The 20812-nt window shown below is 40.6% G+C and overlaps 1 pseudogene; it reads right to left on the bottom strand.

Moving 5' to 3' along the window:
• Positions 1–12397: 12397 nt before the first annotated feature.
• On the bottom strand, positions 12398–19105 carry LOC124981893 (ubiquitin-conjugating enzyme E2 G1-like; annotated as a pseudogene).
• Between the last annotated feature and the right edge of the window lie 1707 nt (positions 19106–20812).

The raw sequence follows: 20812 nt of genomic DNA, 5'->3' as shown, positions 1-20812 counted from the left end.
TTTATCATAATTTTTATTGAACCTGGACATTTCAAATAATATAATGTGATCACTATGTAAACCAGATTCTCCAACTCCTCAGGGCTTATTATTGTTGCTTATTATTGTTTGTTTACTGTGACTATTCTCAATTAATTCTAAAATGTCCGTCTTTTTTTGTTACAGCCAGCCACTGGTATCTCTAATTGATTATGTAGAGGTTAGGTAACAGTTGAACAGATATTTTTTCTTAATTGGAAAAAAAATTTTTTGAAAGAATTTGCTATATAAGGTGACAGAATTCTAAAATCAAATTACATGAAAATACATATTGCTTTGGACTCGTTAGATTAAATGCTTTGTTTAGGTCAGAAAACATGTATATATACATTGCAATCTCTTTGTACAACAGGTGAGAAAACTCTCTAATATCAAAGAATAAAGGCAAAAGAAATATGAAGGACTAAGGAGAAGGGCATGAGGACAAATGGCATTCTTTTTTAAATTTTTAAAATTTGTTTTAATTAGTTATACATGACAGTAGAATGCACTTTGAGACATCATATATAATGGGGTATAATTTCTCATTCTTCTTGTTATACATGATGTAGAATACCACTGGTCATATAGTTATATACGTACATGGGGTATTAATGTCTGATTCATTCTACTATCTTTCTTACTCCATACCCTCTCCCCTCCATTCACTCCCCTCTACCTAATCTAAAGTAACTCTATTCTTTAGTACCCCATCCATTGTGAATTAGCATCCACATATCAGAGAAAACATTCAACCTTTGATTTTGGGGGTTCGACTTGTTTCACTTATCATGATATTCTCCAGCTCCATCCATTTACCAGAAAATGCCATCATTTCATTCTTCTTTAAGGCTGAGTAATATTCCATTGTATATATATATCTCACATTTTTTTAAATCCATTCATCTGTTGAAGGGCACCTAGGCTGATTGCATAGTTTAGCTATTGTAAATTGAGCTGCTATAAACATTGATGTGGCTGCATCACTGTAATATGCTGATTTTAAGTCCTTTGGGTATAAAATGAGAAGTGGGATAACTGGATCAAATGGTGGTTCCATTCCAATTTTCTGAGGAATCTCTATACCCCTTTCCATAGTGGTTGTACCAATTTGCAGTTCCACCAGTAACGTATGAATGTACATTTTTCCCACATCTTCACCAACATTTATTGTTGTTTGTATTCTTTTTTTTTAATTTTTTTAATTTTTTATTTTTTATTGTAAACAAATGGGATACATGTTGTTTCTCTGTTTGTACATGGCGTAAAGGCATACCATTTGTGTAATCATAAATTTACATAGGGTAATGCTGTTTGATTCATTCTGTTATTTTTTCCCTTCCCCCCACCCCTCCCACCCCTCTTTCCCCTCTATACAGTCCCTCCTTCCTCCATTCTTGCCCCCTCCCTAACCCTAACTCTAACCCTAACACTAATCCCTCCCACCCCCCATTATGTGTCATCATCCACTTATTAGTGATATCATTTGTCCTTTGTTTTTTTGAGATTGGCTTATCTCACTTAGCATGGTATTCTCCAATTTCATCCATTTGCCTGCAAATGCCATAATTTTATCATTCTTTATGGCTGAGTAATATTCCATTGTATATATATACCACAGTTTCTTTATCCATTCATCAATTGAAGGACATCTAGGTTGGTTCCACAATCTGGCTATTGTGAACTGAGCAGCTATGAACATTGATGTGGCTGTATCTCTGTAATATGCTGATTTTAAGTCCTTTGGGTATAGGCCAAGGAGTGGGATAGCTGGGTCAAATGGTGGGTCCACTCCAAGTTTTCTAAGGAGTCTCCACATTGCTTTCCAGAGTGGCTGCACTAATTTGCAGCCCCACCAGCAATGTATGAGTGTACCTTTTCCCCAACATCCTCTCCAACACCTATTGTTGCTTGTATTCTTGATAATCGCCATTCTAATTGGGGTGAGATGGAATCTTAGTGTAGTTTTGATTTGCATTTCTCTTATTACTAGAGATGTTGAACATTTTTCCATATGTTTGTTGATTGCTTGTAGATCTTCTTCTGTGAAGTGTCTATTCATTTCCTTAGCCCATTTGTCGATTGGATTATTTGCATTCTTGGTGTAGACTTTTTTGAGTTCTTTATAGATTCTGGAGATTAGTGCTCTATCTGAAGTATGATTGGCAAAGATTTTCTCCCACTCTGTAGGCTCTTTCTTTGCATTGCTGTTAGTTTCCTTTGCTGAGAGAAAGCTTTTTAGTTTGAATCTATCCCAGTTATTGATTCTTGCTTTTATTTCTTGTGCTATGGGAGTCCTGTTGAGGAAGTCTGGTCCTAAGCTGACATGTTGAAGCTCTGGACCTACTTTTTCTTCTATAAGATGCATGGTCTCTGGTCTGATTCCGAGGTCCTTAATCCATTTTGAGTTTAGTTTCGTGCATGGTGAGAGATATGGGTTTAGTTTCATTCTGTTGCATATGGATTTCCAATTCTCCCAGCACCATTTGTTGAAGAGGCTATCTTTTCTCCATTGCATATTTTTGGCCCCTTTGTCTAGTATGAGAAAATTGTATTTATTTGGGTTTGTGTCCGTGTCCTCTATTCTGTACCATTGATCCACCTTTCTATTTTGGTACCAATACCATGCCGTTTTTGTTACTATTGCTTTGTAGTAGAGTTGAAGATCTGGTATTGCGATACCCCCTGCTTCACTCTTTCTACTGAGGATTGCTTTAGCTATTCTGGGTTTTTTATTCTTCCAGATGAATTTCATAATTTCTTGCTCTATTTCTGTAAGGTACATCATTGGGATTTTAATTGGAATTGCATTGAATCTGTATAGCACTTTTGGTAGTATGACCATTTTGACAATATTAATTCTTCCTATTCAAGAACATGGGAGATCTTTCCATCTTCTGAGATTTTCTTTAATTTCTTTCTTTAGTATTCTGTAGTTCTCACTGTAGAGGTCTTTCACCTCTTTTGTGAGATTGATTCCCAAGTATTTTATTTTTTTCGATGCTATTGTGAATGGGGTAGTTTTCCTAATTTCTCTTTCTGAAGATTCATCACTTATGTATAAAAATGCCTTAGATTTATGTGCATTGATCTTATATCCCGCTACTTTACTGAATTCACTTATGAGATCTAAAAGTTTTCTGGTGGAATTTCCTGGTTCCTCTAAGTATATAATCATATCATCAGAAAATAGGGATAGTTTGAGTTCTTCTTTTCCTATTCGTATCCCTTTAATTTCTTTGGTCTGTCTAATTGCCCTGGCTAGAGTTTCAAGGACGATATTGAAAAGAAGTGGTGAAAGAGGGCATCCCTGCCTTGTTCCAGTTTTAAGGGGGAATGCTTTCAGTTTTTCACCATTTAGAATGATATTGGCCATGGGCTTAGCATAGATGGCCTTTACAATGTTAAGGAATGTTCCCACTATCCCTATTTTTTCTAGTGTTTTGAGCATGAAGGGGTGCTGTATTTTATCAAATGCTTTTTCTGCATCTATCGAAATAATCATGTGATTCTTGACTTTAAGTCTATTGATATGGTGAATGACATTTATTGATTTCCTGATGTTGAACCAACCTTGCATCCCTGGGATGAAACCCACTTGATCATGGTGCACTATCTTTTAAATATGTTTTTGTATGCGATTTGCTAAAATTTTGTTGAGAATTTTTGCATCGATTGTTCATTAAGGATATTGGTCTGAAATTTTCTTTCCTCGATGTGTCTGTGTCTGGTTTAGGTATCAGGGTGATATTGGCTTCATAGAATGAGTTTGGGAGGGTTCCCTCCTCTTCTATTTTATGGAATACTTTGAGAAGTATTGGAATGAGCTCTTCTTTAAAGGTTTTGTAGAACTCGGCTGAAAATCCATCTGGTCCTGGACTTTTCTTTGTTGGTAGGCTTTTGATGACTTCATCTATTTCATTACTTGAAATTGATCTATTTAAATTGTGTATGTCTCCTCGTTCAGTTTAGGCAATTCATATGTCTCTAGAAACCTGTTGATGTCTTCGAAATTTTCTGTTTTGTTGGAGTATAGATTTTCAAAGTAGCTTCTAATTATGTTTTGTATTTCAGTCGTGTCTGTTGTGATATTTCCTTGTTCATTCCGAATTTTAGTGATTTGGGTTTTCTCTCATCTTCTCTTTGTTAGTGTGGCTAAAGGTTTATCAATTTTGTTTATTTTTTCGAAGAACCAACTATTTATTTTGTCAATTTTTTGTATTGTTTCTTTTGTTTCCATTTTGTTGATTTCAGCTCTGAGTTTAACTATTTCCTGTCTTCTACTACTTTTGGTCTTGGTCTGTTCTTCTTTTTCTAGGGCTTTGAGCTGTAGTGTTAGGTCGTTTATTTGTTGAGTTTTACTTCTTTTATTAAATGCACTCCATGAAATAAATTTTCCTCTAAGTACTGCTTTCATAGCATCCCAGAGATTTTGATATGATGTTTCTTTTTTCTCATTTACCTCTAAGAATTTTTTAATTTCCTTCCTAATATCTTCTGTTATCCATTCATCATATAATAGCATATTGTTTAATCTCCAGGTGTTGGAGTAGTTTCTGTTTTTTACTCTTTCATTTATTTCTAACTTCAATCCATTATGATCTGATAGAATACAAGGTAGTGTCTCTACCTTCTTGTATTTGCTAACATTAGCTTTGTGGCATAATATATGGTCTATTTTAGAGAAGGATCCATGTGCTGCTGAGAAGAAAGTGTATTTGCTCTTGGTTGGATGGTATATTCTATAAATGTCTGTTAAGTCTAAATTATTGATTGTGTTATTGAGATCTATGGTTTCTTTGTTCAATTTTTGTTTGGAAGATCTGTCCAGTGGTGAGAGAGGCGTGTTAAAATCACCTAGTATTATTGTGTTATGGTCTATTTGGTTTCTAAAATTGAGAAGGATTTGTTTGACATACATGGATGAGCCACTGTTTGGGGCATAGATATTTATGATTGTTATATCTGCTGATTTATGCTTCCCTTAAGCAGTATGAAATGTCCTTCTTTATCCCTTCTGACTAACTTTGGCTTGAAGTCCACATTATCTGAAATGAGAATGGATACTCCAGCTTTTTTGCTGAGTCCATATGCATGGTATGTTTTTCCTCATCCTTTCACCTTTAGTCTATGGGTATCTCTTTCTATGAGGTGAGTCTCTTGCAGGCAACATATTGTTGGATCTTTCTTTTTAATCCAATCTGCCAGTCTATGTCTTTTGATTGATGAATTCAGGCCATTAACATTCAGGGTTATTATTGAGATATGATTTGTATTCCCGGTCATTTGGTTCATTTTTTAAATTTTATTTATTTATTATTTTTTTGACACAACTTGGTTCCTCCTTTATTTGACAGTTCCTTTAGGATAATTCCTCCCTTTGCTGATTTGCTTCTTTGTGTTTTATCTCTTCCTCATGGAATATTTTGCTGAGAATGTTCTGTAATGCTGGCTTTCTTTTTGTAAATTCTTTTAGCTTTTGTTTATCATGGAATGATTTTATTTCATCATCAAATTTGAAGGTAAGTTTTGCTGGGTATAAGATTCTTGGTTGGCATCCATTTTCTTTCAGGGCTTGAAAAATGTTGTTCCAGGCCCTTCTAGCTTTTAGGGTCTGGATTGAAAAATCTGCTGATATCCGTATTGGTTTCCCCCTGAATGTAATTTGGTTCTTTTCTCTCACAGCCTTTAAAATTCTGTCTTTATTTTGTATGTTAGGTATTTTCATTATAATGTGCCTTGGTGTGGGTCTGTTGTAATTTTGTGTATTTGGAGTCCTATAAGCCTCTTGAACTTGATTTTCCATTTCATTCTTCAGATTTGGGAAATTTTCTGATATTATTTCATTGAATAGATTGTTCATTCCTTTGGTTTGTTTCTCTAAGCCTTCCTCAATCCCAATAATTCTCAAATTTGGCCTTTTCATGATATCCCATAGTTCTTGGAGATTCTGTTCATGATTTCTTACCATCTTCTCTGTTTGTTCAACTTTGTTTTCAAGGTTAAATATTTTGTCTTCAATATCTGAGGTTCTGTCTTCCAGGTGTTCTATCCTATTGGTTGTGCTTTCTATGGAGTTCTTAATTTGGTTTATTGTTTCCTTCATTTCAAGGATTTCTGTTTGGTTTTTTTTTCAATATCTCTAACTCTTTATTGAAATGATCTTTTGCTTCCTGTATTTGCTCTTTTAACTGTCGATTGGTGCTATCATTCAATGCCTGCATTTGCTCTTTCATCTCATCATTCAATGCCTGCATTTGCTCTTTCATCTCATCGTTTGCTTCCCTGATCATTTTAATTATGTACATTCTGAACTCCCTTTCTGTCATTTCTTCTGCCATGCTGTCGTTGGATTTTATTGATGTAACATCTAGATTTGTTTGGGGCATTTTCTTCCCTTGTTTTCTCATATTGTTCAGGACTCAGTGGGTCATTAAGATATTGCAGATTTCCTCTATTGACTTATAATGTCCCTGAAGATTGCTAGTATATCCCCTCTTATCCTTCAGTAGCCTACAGTCTTGGAGGAAGTTGATAGTGCGGTGCTCCACAAGGAAGCTGCCTCTCTAGGGTTGGTGACCCTCAGGTGGGGTATATTCCCTGATAGTGGGCAGAGGTGCCTCCACTTGTTGACCAATGGTCATCCAAAGGGGAACTAGGCTGTGGGCTGAGGCAAGGTCTGTTTGTGCCTGTGTCTCTGGTTTTACTGTCCTTGTGGGAAAACCTCACCCGGCGGGGAAGACTCACCCGGTGGGGAGGTCTCGCTGGTCAGTTCCCCTCCTAGAGGTTCCCCTTAATCTACAACTACCGCCTGGGCTGGGCTGTCTTCCTCTGCAACGTTCCCAGGGGCCCGGACCTACCTCCTGGGCCTGGGAGCCTCACCCTTCGCAGACGAGTCTCCTTAGGCTGTCCCTCCTCAGAGAATCTGCCCGCAGTCCTGGAAACTTCGCTCCGCCCCTAGGCGTGTCTCTGTGCGGCTCTTCCAGCAAGAAGCCGGTCCTGGGACCCTGCTGTGCACCTAATCGCCTGGCTATGCGGCCCCTCCTCTGAGCCGCCACCTGGAGCCCCGTACAATAGCTCCGAGACCCAGAGACCCGCCACACACCTCCTCCTCCGGACAGCCACCCGGTTTCCGACGCAGTCACTAGGAGTTCAAGCAACTCACTTTGCGTCTCCTCCTCCGGCCAACCGCCTGTAGCCCTAGGCAGTCACTCTGAGTCCAAGTGACCCACCCTGTTCCTCCTCCTCCTCGGGGTAGTCCCCCGGGTGTTCAGGAGTGGTCGCTCAGAGACCAAGGGACCCACCGCGCTCCTCCTCCAGGCAGGCCACCGGTGTTCAGGAGTGGTCACTTGAGTCCAAACAACTCACCACTCGCCTCCTCCTCTGGCAACCGCCTGTGGCTCTGATGCAGTCACTCCTAGACCAAGCGACCCGCCACGTTCCTCCTCTTCCTCCGGGCAACCCCCCGGTGTTCAGAAGCGGCCGTTCTGCGTCCAAACAGCTCGCCACGCAGCTCCTCCCCGGGCAGCTGCCCGGAGCCCCAGTGGTTGCTCCGAGTCCAAGCGCTGTGCTGAGCCGCCTCCTCTACGATGATCCCAGTTGTCCGTGTTTACCGCTCCAGTAGGGGGAGGGGCGTCTCGCCGAGTAACTCTACTTCACAAAGTTCCCTGCGTTCCGGGGCTACCGCCCCATCCGGGATGCCTCCCCAACGGGAGAGACTCACCCGGCGGCTTTGAGTTGGTCCCAAGTCTCTCACTATCTCCTCTTTTGAATCCTGCGTCCTGGAGCAACATGAAATGCAGCCGCCCTCTAGTCCGCCATCTTGAAACTGCCTGTTGTTTGTATTCTTGATAATTGCACAAATTGCATTCTTTTTAAAAAATTTTTGTAGTTGTACAGAATGCCTTTATTTTATTTGTTTTATTTTTAGGTGGTGCTAAGGATTAAACCCAGTGCCTCATACATGCTAGGCAAGTGCTCTGCCACTGAGCTACAGCCCCAGCCCCTCAAATGGCATTCTTAATAGCAAGCCAAGAAGTAGAAAGCCTGAAGCTGTGCATGCTTTGTTTATCTGAATTTAACATTAGTCAACTGAAGGGTGAAAATAAAAACAAAATGGAATTCTGTATTATTTGAGGTAAATTTCAAGAAGATGAATTTGGAACCAACTTTTTTTTAAGTTCTCAGGGGTAATGACTAGGTTCAAGAGCTCTCAACAGCCAGAAAATGTCATTGCTACATCCAAACCAAGAGATGGGTACGACTAGAATATGCAAAGGAGAAAGCACCTAGTAATGACCATTTCTCTGAAGTCATCATTAAAAATCAAGTATTTGCTTTTTAAGTATTTCAGCATTTGAGCTAAATAACCTGAGAGCTTTCTGGCAGATGGAAGAGATAAAAGAAAAAGGGAGTGTCAAAACAAATATGATAGAAGAGTTTAGTCAGTTAAAGGGTTTAATGAAGACTTGATGATTTAAAAGAAATCAAATGGATAAAGAATAATAAAGGGATCCAAGATGGCAGACTAGAGGGAGACTGCGTTCCTTGTCACTCCATAACTCCGGTTTCAAGCAGAGGATATCTGTTTCTTGGTGAGGCAGTTTTTGCTGCTTATCGATCCTCTGCTGTTTACCCCACTTGTCTGCTGTGATCATCTGCAGTCTGCCAGCATATCGACACCTTTTTTGAGTGCAGATTGCCCACTGTCAGACGCCTATCACCCGCCATTTGCCTGCCTCTTGTCTGTCCATCGCCTGCCTTACACCTATCCATCACCCACCGCACGAGTTTCATCTCCCGATCGTTCAACAACAGTCAGCAAACTGATCGCCGACCGCCAGTGGAGCACCAGCTGCCTGCTGTTGCCTGGAAGTTCCCTGTTACAGTACCTGCAGGTTTGATTACACGTGGCTGCTGCCATTTTGAGACAACAGCCAGGCCCCGTAGGATCCCTGGCCAAACTGACTGAGCCCCATCTCCAGGATCCCTCAGCCCGACCAATCACTCCCTGCCTCTGGGGCCCTCACATCGACTGACTGCTCCCTGCCAACCAGGACCCCCAAACCAACTGACTGCGCCCTATCACCGGGACCCCAGACCGACTGATTGCACCTGGCCTCCAGGATCCCCCAACCACACCAAACACAACCAACAACTGCCTGGCCAACTGCACCCCGCCTCCAGGACCTCCAGCTGACCACGTCCACACCCTCAGCTGCAACTCCCCATTTGCCAACACATTTGGAAGCCAGAGCGGCCATCTTGGATAATCCTAGAAGCTGTATCTCCCATCTTTAAGTGGGGCAAGTCCCATCCTGAGAAGCCTGCTGGAGACTTGAAGCTCATTGTCAGGTACTTCTCATGCATCAGGCTACTGAAGACTGGGAGGTTTGAATACTAAATGACTGTTATAGTGTAGATTTTCTTTCTTCTCCTTATTGAACAATTTTAAGTTTTTATTTCTTTACTTTTTTTGGCTCTCTTTTCCTTTTGTTTACCTGTTCCCTCAGAGTCTCTTTCTCCCTTTTTGCATGCTAACATCCAGTTTCTTTTGATTACACTCTCACCCTTTCTATTATCTAGAACTTCTGTATATTCTTTTCTTTTCCCATTAACAACTACATCCTACATCCCTCTGCATCCTCTTTGTCCTCTATTAGAAACTGCAGACCTTATTGCAGATCTGTTTGTTATACTGAAGATAATATTTGAACTCATTCTGTTTATTATGACAATTTTGTTATTGTCCTCATAGGGGCTATTTGGTCTAGGATTGCATAGTGTCTGAATTGGGCACTGCTAATATTGATCTCACCTTAAAGAAAAGGTTTTGGAAACCTATAGGGCCACTATAAGCCTATAGGGGGAAATCTGCAATACCCCAGATCTGCACTGCTAGAGGGGAAGATACATGAACAACATGAAAAAACAAGGGAAGAAAATGATCCAAACAAATCTAGATTCTATATTAATAGAATCCAATGACAGTATGTTAGAAGAAATGTCAGAAAAGGACTTCAGATTATATATGATTAAGATGATTTGTGAAGCAAAGGATGAGATAAGAAAGCAAATGCAGGCAATGAATGATAATACCAATAAGCTGAAAGAGCAACTGCAGGAAGCAAAAGATCATTTCAACAAAGAGATAGAGATTCTCAAAAAAAACCAAATGGGGGCTGGGTAGATAGCTCAGTTGGTAGAGTGCTTGCCTTGCAAGCACAAGGCCCTGGGTTCAATCCCCAGCACCGCAAAAAAAAAAAAAAAAAAAAAAAAAAAAAAAAAAAAAAACAGAAATCCTTGAAAGCACTCGTGAAATTCATCTACAAGAATAAGAAACCCAGAATAGCTAAAGAAATCCTTAGCAGGAAGAATGAAACAGGGAGTATCACAATACCAGAACTTCAACTACACTACAAAGCAATAGTAACAAAAACAGCATGGTATTGACACCAAAATAGACAGATAGATCAATGGTACAGAATAGAGGACACGGACACAAACCCAAATAAATACAATTTTCTCATACTAGACAAAGGAGCCAAAAATATGCAATGGAGAAAAGATAGCCTGTTCAACAAATGGTGCTGGGAAAACTGGAAATCCATATGCAACAGAATGAAACTAAACCCCTATCTCTCACCCAGCACAAAAATCAACTCCCAGTGGATCAAGGACCTTGAAATCAGACCAGAGACCCTGCATCTTATAGAAGAAAAGTAGGTCCAAATCTTCAACTTGTTGGCTTAGGATCAGACTTCCTTAACAGGACTCCCATAGCACAAGAAATAAAAGCAAGAATCAACAACTGGGATAGATTCAAACTAAATAGCTTTCTCTCAGCAAAGGAAACTATCAGCAATGAGAAGAGAGATCCTGCAGAGTGGGATAAAATCTTTGCCACTCATACTTCAGATAGAGCACTCATTTCCAGAATATATAAAGAACTCAAAAAACTCTACACCAAGAATACAAATAACCCAATCAACAAATGGGCTAGGGATATGAACAATCGCTTCACAGAAGATCTACAAGCAATCAACAAACATATGAAAAAATGTTCACCATCTTTAGTAATAAGAGAAATGCAAGTCAAAACTACACTAAGATTCCATCTCACCCCAATTAGAATGGTGATTATCAAACATACAAGCAACAATAGGTGTTGGAGAGGATGTTGGGAAAAAGGTACACTCATACATTGCTGGTGGGGCTGCAAATTAGTGCAGCCACTCTGGAAAGCAGTGTGGAGATTCCTTAGAAAACTTGGAATGGACCCACCATTTGACCCAGCTATCCCACTCCTCGGCCTATACCCAAAGGACTTAAAATCAGCATATTACAGAGATACAGCCACATCAATGTTCATTGCTGCTTAATTCACAATAGCCAGATTACCAACCTAGATGTCTTTCAATTGATGAATGGATAAAGAAACTGTGGTATATATATACAATGGAATATTACTCAGCTATAAAGAATAATAAAATTATAGCATTTGCAGGCAAATGGATGAAATTGGAGAATATCATGTTAAGTGAGATAAGCCAATCTCAAAAAATCAAAGGACCAATGATCTCGCTGATAAGTGGATGATGACACATAATGGGGTGTGGGAGGGGGGCAAGAATGGAGGAAGGAGGGACTGTATAGAGGGAAAAGAGGGGTGGGAGGGGTGGGGGGGAAGGAAAAAATAACAGAATGAGTCAAACACCATTACCCTATGTAAATGTATGATTCTGCAAATGGTATGCCATTACTCCATATACAAACAGAAACAACATGTATCCCATTTGTTTACATTAAAAATAAATTTTAAAAAAGAAATCAAATGCGATCTTTTAATCCTAATTGCTTTTCACCTGACATGCTTAGGAGGCTTCTTAAAAAGATAAGAAACAGGGGCTGGGGATATAGCTCAGTTGGTAGAGTGCTTGCCTCACAAGCACAAGGCCCTGGGTTCTAATCCCTGCACCGCAAAAAAAAAAAAAAAAAAAAGATAAGAAACAACGAATAAGGAAAGAAAGTCAGCTAAAATCTTTTAGAGTTTACACAACTGCAAGAAAGCATTATTTGGTTTAAGATGTGTTTGTGGATGAACAGTATGTATATTATCTGATCATGTTGTGCTCTGTACACATCTTTACAATTCTTCCTGAAGGTTCAAACAGTTCGTTAGAATTCAAAATGTGTAATCATCTGTAGGTGGGCACTTGTTAGGCTGCAGTTAGCGTTGATTATGGGCATGTTTTATTTCAGCCCAGTTCCAACCAGTGTTCTGTCCAGCAATAGGTGGGTAGAGTGCAGGAGAAACCGTGCCATGTTTCTCAGTTTTTAGACCCCAAAATAAGTAAAGTTACTTGCCACTGAATAAATGTCACTCAAAAGCAGTCTCTTGGCTTTTTCTTACACAGCAGGCAACTTTCTTTTTAAATTCCCCATTTCTGTCATTCCTCCATTTTTTTGCGGCATCAATATTATCAGGTGACTCTCCATTAGGGTCCGCCAGCATAGAAATTGAAAGGAAAAAACAGAATGAAGGAAATAAAGAGAGAGGAGAGGCAGTTCAACAGTAACACAGGTTAATTCAGGATAAACCTGCAGAGGGAGGCCCAGCAAAGACTGAGACCCATCTTCCATTTACAGTTTAGAGTAGTGATAGGGCCATGAAGGAGTTAGGGAATTTCTGGTGTTAGGCCATTGCTAGGGGGTTGTCAGGGAAGGACTTTGTGGTTGTCACCTCCATTCTTTGAGGTGGTCACTGTTCCATGTTGAACCAGATGTTTTTCAGCATTTCAATCCCAGATAACCATTTCTTTTCTTTTCTTTGCATGATAATGGAGTAATTTTCCAGTATTTAGGTCAGGCAGAGTCAGAGTGACCGTGAGCTGACTCTAATTTGAAGATGGAGAATATGTTTCAAAATGGTACTGCCTGTGTCAAGGTCTTCCTAACTTTCCTGCCTTTTTATTTTTATTTTATTTATTAAAGAAGGGATGGGAGAAGGGAAGACAATGTCTCTTAAAATATTTCCTGCTGAAAGGGGCATGGTTGAAGACTCCTGTAGGCCCTGATACTGAGTAGTTCTAATGGAGCCAAGCAGGAGGATGTTCTGGACCCTCTGATCAGTAGTGGTGTTTATGGTCCTCTGTAAAAAGGAGGTGAAACAGGGAGGGCCCAAGGACAAGGCCAATAATTATACAGAAAATTGGGAAGAGAAAAAGTGCTAGGTAAGTTCCTGTCCAGTTAGTGGTTCAACAGATGTTAAGTATTATTTCTGCATAGGAAGAAGATCCCTTGATTATAATCAAGGCAGCCAAAGAGGTGATAGGAGACAACCTGCTTTAGCAGGCAGGGTCTTATAGGGAAATTTTAATGGGAATGTGGTGGGTAGCCACTGTGGGCTTAGAGATATCACACACACTGTGGTTGATACCTCAGGGAAAAGCACTGATGGATATTAGAGGGGAGAAAAAAGTTCTGGTCAGCATGAGAATAAAGGAAGCAGAGGAGAATGGAGAGCTATGGTGGGAATTAAAATGAATGGAGATCTTGAATTTGATTAGGATGTCCCTGCCAAGGATAGGAGTTACCCAACCAGTCAGGCAGCCAAAAACAAACAGAAAAGCTTTAGCTTAGGGTTGGTGTTGGGATCCCAGTCTCTGAGGTCTCCATTTCTATCTGCCTATAGAAAATCTATCTCCTGCCTCAATTCCATCCTTGAAGAGGTCTCTTCAAGGGAAAGGGCCGTGACTACTCTGGTTTCTTGGAGCTGATGGTAGGCATTAACTTTAGCGGTTAGGGAAACCCTCCAGAGGGGCTATCTAGGGGACATTGGTAGAAGTTGAGAGCCAGCACCATGGAGGGTCATGTATTTTCATGACCATCTGGAGTTTAATGGGCTGGCATCTCATCCATCATGACAGTCCAGAGGTCCATGATGGCAGTTGGCAGGTGACTGAACAAGGTATATATGGGACAGGTGTACTTGTTAGCTAGGACAACAATAAACAATGCAGCAAAGCATTTTTCTGCAAACAATTAGCAAAAAACAACCAGCCATCCTTTGAGTACCATGAAGACAGTAACTTATTAGAGCTTAAAGTGTGGTCTGATATGTCATTTGTGAGCACTCAAGACCTTTAAGTTTTTAGAAACATTAGTAGAGTTGCTAGCAATGTATATACAATCAATTTTTATAATGGCACAGGTATCCCCTTGAGCTCCAAGATGCCATCTGATTTCCCTTTTAAACCAATCTAAGGGACAAATACCATACCAGATAATCATACCAGTGTAAAACAAATTGAGTTTACCTTTGTAGGAGGTTAGGAAAATTTGTAGGTCTCAAATTGACTTAGACCAAACTTGTGACTCTGGCAGTGTCTTATATAACCCTTTCTTTCTAGCCTCCCAGTTTTATTTACTTTTGGAAGGAGTGATGCAGTGTACATTTTGAGTTACATGAAAAGAGTCATTGCCTTTTTTTTAAAACATCAATGTGTGACTGTGTTTGACTTTCTTTCCAGGTGTTTAAGGCAAAGTTGGTCAAAATCGACCTTTTTCCTATCTACTCTTAGGATCAGTTGAGATTCATTAGAGATCACTCTTGGAAATGTGTTAGAAGCCTCTTGGCTCCTTTAGCCTTCCTCTGCCAGTCATACCATCTGCCAGAGTGGGTCAGGTCAGCTGACCATATGTGGTTCCCTTTGGAAACCTTAAGGACATTTCCCTTTCCAATGAACTTTCTCTTTGCAAATGTGCACTGGTTGGCTTCCTGTTTTCTAGGGTCCTCTCTGTTCCCCTGATAGGGAGGTTGGGTGACTTGTCAGAGTTTCAGAGCCCTTAGAGGGGACCTATCATTCCCTATATTCTAGCTGACCTTAAAGGGCATGAGCCAAAATATTGACTGCTTTTTCCTTGCCCTTTTTACTTCCTTAATTTTGATCTCCATGTTTTTAGTTTTAAACATGCAGCAGGCCAGTTTCACCAGTCTTAAGTGAGAGTAGTAGGTTATAACTTCACTGTCTATAATTTGACAGTTATCCCTTCATTAAATTGGGGTCAGTATTAGTACTAGAAGTCAGCATTATCTCCTATCTCTCCTGGAGGTAATGCCTTATTGTCTTAATTCAGGCTATTCTGTTTTGCTCCCCCCCAACCCCCCGTTAGGGAGGTGGAGAGGGAGTAGAGAAAAGAAAACAAAAATGTCAGTTTTGAAATAAGCCACAGTAGTCAGGCAGCAAGTGTTACATTTAAAGCATGAAATGGACCTATGTTACAATAAGAACTGATCAATGTTTTAAGAAGCTCTTGTTATTGCTAAACATAGAGAATTGGCATATTAAAAGTTACCCTTAGAAAAAACCCTTGAATAACTTTGTGCTGATTATAGCCAACTACTCACATACAGGAACTTTTTGAGATTAACTTTCCACAAACCTTTTGCAACTAAACATTCTACAACTTGTTTATATCCTTAGTTTTGTCCTCTCTTTCATCTTTGACTTTAGCACAAGAATATTACTGTATTATACAAAATACTTTCTCATCCAAAAACTTTTCTTTTTTCCTTCTGATTTTCCATAGGTTCCTGCTGAGAAGTGTCTGAGGAGTGGTAGAGTGGCAGAGTGGCAGCCTGGGTAGGTTGGAGCACAGGTGGCAAACGTGGCCTGTGGCCACGTGGGACCCACCATGCAAGTGTGGCAGTCCTGAGGTGCTACGAACCAAGGCGTGCAGACCTGTCACCCTTTGACAACCAAACCTGGGCATGGAATGGATGTCTGCTGCAGAAACCCGCTCCACGCAGCACTGCAATCCAGAACCTGTGAACATAGACCATCCTATGACCTCAACCTCCTTCTTCCTGACCTGTGGTGAGAAAATAGAAGTGGGGCAGACCTGATTGGAAGTTGGGACCCAAGAGTTGACCAACAGCATTGGTACATTTCCAAACCTTAATTGGCGTAAGTTTGAACCAATAGCACTTGTACTTCTTCCAAACCCTAATTAGCATACGTTTGGACCAATAGCAGTGATTCAAGTGCTATATAAACTCATAGGCTAGCACACTTAGAAGGAGAAAGCCTGATATCAGGTCTCCTCTTGTACTTTAAGAGTTCTGTTTCTGTTTCTGTTCTTCAATAAATCCTACTCTTACACTCACTCATCCTGGCCTATGTATTTCAGTCTTTGAATTCACAAAACAGGAACCCTGAAAGAAGAAGAAATTGACAGTGGGCTAAAGGCACAGCTCGCCATTAAGAGTTGTGACCCTTCTCAGCTGCAGAGGCCTGCAGTTTATGCAGACCCCACCTGCCAGCAGAAGCAGTGAATCAGGTGTCACCTTAGAACTTCGGTTTCAGTTCTAAAATATATTTTCATACCTGTAACTTTCTGATATTTCTTTTCTAGTTTCAGACCCTTTCTTAAATTCATATTCTGAAATAATACTTAAGCCCCACAGGTAGGGGGCAAAAGTTATGACACAATATCTATCAGCTTTAGCCCTTTAGAAATTAAACAGAACCAGTCACAGATTTTTACAGTGTTACCCAGGCATGGAGTGGGCCTGTACAATTGGGGATGTTAGGAGTAGGGTCTGTCTGCTTTGGTAGATGCTGAAATCAAAGGTTCAGGTGGCCCCTCATCCTCCGTGGAGGCAGATCTACTCCCACCATCATCACTGTTTATTTTCCTCCTTAGGATCCTCCAAAGGAGAAGCTCTTTTTTTCATTTCCAGTGTATTTGAGAGTTAAACCCTTGGACTCTGAATAAAGTCAACATGAAAAAATATATAGAGGAGAAAAAACTAAGTTAGACAAAACAAGACTAATCAGAATAAAATATATTAATTTGGGCATGCAGGATTAAAGGTAAATTCACCAGAAAAAGACAGATTTTGAGAAAAAAATGGCATGACCATAATTACTCTAGCAAAGGAGAATATGGTGCATCTGTGTCAGATCAGAGTGCGAGGAACTTGCTGAAAGAGCAGAATCCCAGAGTAAGAAAAGAGGAAACAGTCTGTAATGTTCCACAGCAACTTGTCTTTAAAAGTGACATTTTTTTCTTTCTGGTCTTCAGACAGCTTGGGCACTTGCTCCTGCAGCTTACATTTCAGATGGCTATCATACAGACAGCTAAGGAATAAGGAAAGCTGCCCTTTTGAGCATAGGCATCAAAAAATTCTGGGTGACATTCTCAAGTGAGAAGGCAAACAATCAGATTCCCTGTACCAAGAGAGATAAGTGGTAGTTTTCTGTAATTAAGTGAAATAGAATTTCTAGTCTTTTCCTGAAGGATGAAGGGGGAATACAGAAGAAAACATGTCTTGTGAAGATCTACAAAAGGAAGTTTTATGTTAAAGCTTAGAAGTCCCAAGAGACTCTATTTAGGCACTTGAGAGAGAGATGGTGAAAGAATTGAGAGTCAGTAGGACATATAGAGTAGTTGGGAGTAGGCTGGGCCCCCAGGGAGTACATGTGGAAGGGGTATTTCTTCAGATAAGGAGACTGGCTCACACTCAGGATTAACAGATCATCTCTTTCCCAAAGACCTCGGATCAGACTAAGACTTCATCTTAGAATCCAAGATTCATCAGGTGAGTGTGCCCTCCACCCATGGACCAAGTAGGTCTGAAACAAAGACAGGTGGTGGTCAATATTTGGTATCTCCAAAGGCTGTTGTGGTCAGCCTCAGGACATGAGACATCTGTGCAGTACCAGGAAGTCACCATGATCTTCTGCTTTCAGTTATCTCAAGCCTTCCTCTATCCCATGCACCAAATCTCTCCCACAGAAAGGAAACCGAAGCAAGTTGGGACCAACATTTCCAACACCCAAGTGAAGGGGATTGGCTCCATCTGCCCAGTAAGCCTATCACCTGAGTCTTAAGTCTTAGACATTTTTTACTGACTGACAGGTGCCTGGTTGGTATTTAAAGACAATTTGTCCACTAAGAAAGAGCAAGAGAAACAAGAGCTCCCTTGTCTGTATTATTTACCCTTCAAGAGAGAGGAGAGGCAGCTTAACATAACACAGGTTTATTCAGGACAGACCTGCAGAGTGGGGCTCAGTGGAGACTGAGACCCATCTTCCACTTACAGTTATGGGGGCATGAAGAAGTTGGGAAAGTTTTGGTGTCAGGCCATTGCTAGGAGGTTGTCAGGAAAGGGGCCTTGTGGTCGTCAGCTCCATTCTTTGAAGTGGCAACGGTTCCACGTCAAACCAGGTGGTTTTCAGAATTTCAGTCCCAGATAACAATTTTCTTTCTTTGTATGATGATGGAGTATTTTCTGGTGTTTAGATCAGGCTGAGTCAGACTGACCATGAGGTGATGGTGGATATGTTTCAAAATGGCATTGCTGGTGTCAGGTTCTTCCTAACAAATATGACACTAAACACGATGGTTTCCACAGTGTGGACAGGAAGTCAGTATTCCTTTGGCTTTTCATAACCATATTTATCCTCTCTAGGCTCACGAAGAATAGAAATACAAACATCACCATGTTTATTAACATTTGGGTGCCATATTTCTTTGTTTTTTGGGGGGGTTTACTTGGGATTGAACTTAGGAACACTCAACCACTGAACCACATCCCCAGTCCTATTTTGTATTATATTTAGAGATTAGGGTCTCACTGAGTTGCTTAGCACTCATCTTTGCTGAGGCTGGCTTTGAACTCTCCATCCTCCTGCCTCTGCCTCCAGAGCTGCTGGGATTACAGGAGTGCACCACCCACCCAACTTGGATGCCAGATTTCTGTAATGAATTACATTTTAGGAAGTCAGAAGGAATAATCTTTGGGGAAAGTGAGATGAGCCTTTAAAACACCACCTTCATAAAGTATCTGGAGGACCATGACTTCTTATCAGTAAAAATTGTCATCTATTAAACATGCTGAAAAGCCTTTCACTGGATTTTTCTTGAATTAGAGAGGCTGCAGCAAGCTAATCTTTTGGGCAGAACCCCAGTGAGGTGCCAGGTCAGTGACTATCATATAAGGAAGGTCAGTATTGAGAAGTGGGACTGAAAACACCTGCAGCTATCTTCATAGTAGCAGGAGGGACTGGAGCTTTGTCATCCTTCCTGCCTTGGGCACAGGCTGGTACTGGGGCTTCCAAAGGGCTGGAGGCAACTGAGGCTGGGTATACTGGGAAACACCAGCCTGGCAACAGGAGTGCCAAAGCTGCAAGAGGTACACGTACAACCTTATCATGCATAGATTCTAGGGATGTGTTGGAACTTTCCAAAACCCCTGTAGGCATTTCAGTTTCTGTCTTTTCCTATTAAGCTTTTTAGTTAGGTTATCATCTGTCCCACCATCTCAGGCAGTTGCAAAGTTAAACCATTACTGCTAAATGTTTTCTCACAAATGCCCTGTTGACAAGGCTTTGTTGCTGTGTTAGTACTTATCAGTAAGACTTAAAAGTGGTGTCTTCCAAGGAACCACCAGACAGATCAAATATTGACAATTCTCTGGGAGTGAGGCTTTGAAGGAGCCCCAAACTCATTTAGCCCTGTTCTGTCCTGTCTGACAGAAACTGGTTTTCACCATGTTTGCTTGCTGTTGGTTTTTAAAATTATGTCATTACTGGAAAGAGGAGGATGGGAGTACAGCAAGTTAGAGCACTACAAAGCTCATTGTTCAGCTATTTTTCTTGAATAAACACTCCCTGGGTTGCTGCAAGCCTTTGATAATTTCCAGAGTTCTGAAAAAGCTGTTGCTGACAACTTGCCAGATTCTCACTGCTTTTGTGGAGAAGGAGATGTCCAGAGTTCCTTAATCTGCCATTTTCACTGATGTCACTTCCTCTCTCTCCAACTTAACTTTCCTTCACACCCAGGCCAGATCCCATGATGAACCAGTAGTTACTGGCTGTAAGCTCTGTATCTCTTTTGCTTCTCTCCTGTCATACTTTTTCCTGCATAATCTCAGTCCTAATTACACCATTCTCTATTCTGAATCTGAATATAAGTAGTTGAATTTTATGGTAGATACCATAAAACTTTCTCAAATGAGCCATACAACACAAGTGGATAATAATCTTGAACAGTAGTTCATACTGTTCGCTTTATTTATTTATTTATTTATTTATTTATTTATTTATTTATGTACTTGTTTATGTATTTATTTATTTATTCTGGAGACAGGATTTCACCATGCTGCCCAGGCTGAGCTTGAACTCCTGGACTCAAGTGGATTCTCCTACCTCAGAATTCCAAATGACTGGGACTACAGGTATGTGCCGCCTCACTTGGCTCCTTTCCCACAAGAGGCTGAACAAAGTGTCTTGGTTCCTGATTTTTCTATTGCCATCCAATGTCACAAATTCTCTGTTATAATTTGGATCTAGAATATCCCCCAAAGGTCCATGTGTTAAAGACTAGGACCCAGCATGGCACCATTGTGAGGTGGCAATACCTTTAAGAGGTGGGGCCTATGATTGGGGTTGTAGTTCATTGTTAGAGTGCTTGCTTAGTGTACATGAGGCTCTGGGCGAGGTGTGGCCTTGTCAGAGGTCCTTGTCTTTGGGGGTATTCCTAGCTTCTTATCTAGCTTCTTCCTCACTCTTTTTTGCTTTCTGGCTACCATGTGGTGAACAGCTTGCTCCACAATAAACTGCCACCATGATGTTCTATTTTGCTACAGGCCCAAAGCAGTAGGGCCAATTGGTCATGAACTAAAACCTCTGAACCATAAGCCAGAATAACCTGGCCTCTTTTTTATGTATCTCAGTTATGTTGTTACAGTAAGAGAAAACTGACTTATACAATCCCCTTTCATTTC

The sequence above is a fragment of the Sciurus carolinensis genome, chromosome 4, assembly GCF_902686445.1.
Source record: "Sciurus carolinensis chromosome 4, mSciCar1.2, whole genome shotgun sequence".
Classification (NCBI taxonomy): Eukaryota; Metazoa; Chordata; class Mammalia; order Rodentia; family Sciuridae; genus Sciurus; species Sciurus carolinensis.
Note: the sequence above shows the minus strand (reverse complement) of the source record. Positions and strands in the feature narration are given on the sequence as shown.